This window comes from Pinus tabuliformis, chromosome 2_2 (genome assembly GCF_031772625.1).
Source record: "Pinus tabuliformis cultivar Carrire ecotype Pingquan chromosome 2_2, CPIR1, whole genome shotgun sequence".
Lineage (NCBI taxonomy): Eukaryota > Viridiplantae > Streptophyta > Pinopsida > Pinales > Pinaceae > Pinus > Pinus tabuliformis.
In genome coordinates, this window is record NC_142300.1 from 542,249,619 (window position 1) to 542,253,459 (window position 3,841).

General features: G+C 41.0%; 1 pseudogene; it reads right to left on the bottom strand.

Annotated features, from left to right (window-relative positions):
- Positions 1-502: 502 nt before the first annotated feature.
- LOC149193759 (trihelix transcription factor ENAP2-like) lies at positions 503-1,607 on the bottom strand (annotated as a pseudogene).
- Positions 1,608-3,841: the final 2,234 nt, after the last annotated feature.

A 3,841-nucleotide genomic window follows, 5' to 3' on the forward strand; every position in this document is an offset into this window, starting at 1 on the left:
TCTGCAGTCAAAGCATTACCTGATGTCTCACCAACGATTTTTTGTCGCATTTCCTCGCTAAGGATAGCATCAACAACATCATCAAACTTTAAAGTAATAGATCCAGAGATAGAGATATTGATAGCCATAACTAAGCCATTCCAACTTTCTTGCAATGAGCATGGAAACAACATATCCCTAACTTCATCATCAAACTTTACCCCTACAAAACTTCGCTGACTGGTAACTGTGTTAAATTCATTTAAATGATCAACAACAAATCTTCCTTCTGACATCTTCATATTAAATAGACACTTCATAAGAAATACCTTATTTGAGGTCGAGGGTTTTTCATATAGCTTTTCTAATGTCGTCATTAAACCTTATGTTGTCATTTCCTTTGAAAATAAGAATGCCACTGATGCTACCAGACATAGTCGTATTGTTCCTAGTTCCTTTTTGTCAAAAATCTCCCATTGTACATCTGTCCTACTCGTCAGCTTCCTTGTTTTTCATTGAGATCCTAGTATTTGTGCACAACAAACCATGCAACTGGCAAGCTTGTTGAGACAAATATGAAATAAGATGATAGGTTCTTCTTGATGAAAAATTGTGATATATAAAAACCAGCAACAATTGGTGTGGGCAAGAACTTGAGTGGCATGCCGATGACATTCGACTCGGTTGAAGCCACCAAAATTGATAAGCTAGTAAATGCAGCCAAGCCAAAAGCATCGTTAACCAGACCAATCCCATGCTTGGCGTGCTTGATCTTGGCGAGTTCCAGTTGGGTTTGCACGAATAACTGCATTCACTGCAATTCCAAGTCCTTGGCGAACTCCATGAGATGTTTATCCATATCCATCATCTTTTGATGCTTCACCACCTATGTTTGATTGTACACCTCCCTGAACTTCCAGATGGCGTCGACCAGCTCCTTCAACAGACTGCCATCAGGATTCTCCACTGTCGCCATCATTTTTTTTCATCGTTTGGCCGAAGAAGGGTTCCCATTGAAGCTGTTGAGACAACTCTCGGTCATATCAAGGGAAGTGGTCATGTTGAGGGAAGCGGTTGTTCGTGGTGGTGGTTTTTTTTAGTGGATCCAATAAGTTCATCCATCTTGGTGTAAAGCGGCCATTTGGTGACATCGTCAACGAAGATCTTGCTCCTCTCCACCTTATACTTATTTTTTAGTGTATCCAAGTGATTCTTGCACTGGATGTATGTCTTAGGTTTCTTGTTATTGCCCGACCTGCCATTGACAACCTCTGTCACTTCCTTCCAGGGCTTCTACTTCAGATTCTAGTGGCTCAGCTCCAGATAACACGCCCCAACCATCGATCAAAGTTAGAGTGGTGGTCTTGCTCCAGATATCATCCTTATCCCCACCTGTTGGCACACAATCCCCTCCCCCCCGCGGGCTCCCCAGCGGGTTGAGGCAAAGGAGGATGTGGTGGTAACGTGGTAGGCTTGACAGAGGAGTAACCAGGCAGAGGTAGCGATAAAGAAAGAATCAGGTCGTTTGATGCACCATCGTCACCACCATTTTTTCCACCGGAGAAGACTTCAACCGCACCTCCTCTGCTATGGTGGTGGTGTTGACGAGCGCTATTACTCTCAACCATCATGGTTTTAACAACCAAAACTCCAAAATCGGCAAGACACGTTGGAAATCCATGAGGGTGCTCAAGCTGTAAAGCCCACACACCTATCAGAAAATTTGCCTCGCAGTACATAAGCATTACAATTATGTACAACAGCCAGGAATATTTGGTAGAGAGAGTTGAACCCCTAAGCATGAACGCTGACTACGAGACTAGAAGGGTCGACCAGATGTCGAAGAAGGCGCCTTGCTTGAGTTGTAAGGAATCGAGAATGTAGGAGACCATAAGCTCGACCGTCAAAGTCGCCATGACTAGAATACCACCCATTTCTACCAGGAGGGTTGGATAGGGAATGGGGGTGATGCTGATTCGGGCGTTGCAAGCAAAGGAAGTTGATAATGGATAATGGCTTTGAATCCTCCAACCCAATGAATAGGAATACCATGGGAGCTTGAATGAGGAATCCTTGTAATGCAAATCCTAAATGCCATGGATTTATAACCCGCTCTGATACCACTGATCCAGATCTTGGGGAGGGCCCCCAAATTTGAGCAATTTTGGCACCAAGAAAAGAACAAAGGTAAACCAAACCAGAAAATAACTCATGAACTAACTTTTATTAGACCAGAAAATGATAGTTGCAACTACATTGTACTGAACAATCTTCCCTCTTAGAAAAAGTGGCTCGTTATTTATAACCTTTTTTAGTTACATTACCATGGGTAAATACCATTGGTAGATTTCCATTCAGATCACACAATATCCAAATAAGAAGGGAAATGGTAAATAGCAGCAGAAAGCAACATTAGTATAGGTATAGCTTGATGAGTTTGCAACGAAGTTCAAGAAGGACTTCTCATTAGTCTCTTATCTATCTACCAACACCATCCCCAAGAGTGCATGGTACTTGGACAATGGTGCATCACACCATATAACAAAAGCACACCAGCTATTTAGCATCCTAGAGGAGAAATAATCAGGGATTCATATGGAGCTTGGTGATGATGCCAAGAAAGCAATGAAGGGACAAGGATCCATCAAGTTCCAACATGAATCAAGAAGAACATTGGAGGCCATGGACGTGTTATATACTAGGGTTGAAGAATAATTTTATCTTAGTATCAATCATGGACCATAAAGGATATATAGAAAAGTTTAAGAATGGTCAATGGCTCATTCGTCCAAAGGATTCTATCTTAGACATGGTAGTGGCCATCAAGGCTAAAGAGGGAAACTTATATAGGTTGAAGCACAAACCTATTTTGGCTTTGATACATGAGCATGACAAACTCTGTAAGTTGTGGCATATGAGGATGGAACACTTGCACTACAAAGCATTTTCGATCCTAGGGGAGATTATCATTGGTCTCCCAGATTCCAACATTGACTGGCAGGGCATGTGTAGAGGGTGTGCACTTGGAAAGACTGCCAAGGTTTCTTTTCTAAGCAATAAGAGTAGGTCCAATGGAATGTTGGATATCATTCACTTGGATGTGTGAGGACCGATATTAATGGCATCAGTGCAAGAAGATTAGTGTTATGTGACGTTCATTGACGACTATTCTAGGAAAACTTGGATCTTCTTTATGAGGAACAAGGATGAATTCTTTAGTTAGTTCCCAGATTTCAAGGCCTAGTTGAAGCACTAGATATAGAAGAGGATCAAGGTATTGAGGTTGGACAATGGGGGTGAGTACACCTCTAATGAATTCAAATATTTCTACAAGGAGGAAAGGATTAATATGGATATGATAGTCTCGTACAACCTATTGTGTAAGATTTATATTCTTTGCACAACTAACCCTGTGTGCGATTTATATGCACCACACACATAGGGGGGTGAATCAATATTTCATAAATTTCAACAATTTAACTATAAAAACAATTAACCAATATCATCACATGAAATAAACACAAGATATTACAAGGGAAGCTACAACTAGAAGGGATACAAACCCAATATTTACTAGCTCCAACTAGAAGGAGGTGACAACCTCCTAAAGGAAGCTACAACTTCCTTCCTAGAACCACCCTGCTACCTGTTGAGAAACCAAGATGCTTATAGATAATGATGATTTCTCTCAACTTGATAATTACTTGTGAATGTTTCTTGGTCTCTTATTAATATTATGTTATCTTCATTAAGCAATTACCAAAACATAAAGATCACAAAGAGACAAAGAACACCAGAAATTAGGCTCTAAGCCAGGGCAAAACCCCACAAGGGGGAAACCCAAAAAAACATCTTCTTATAG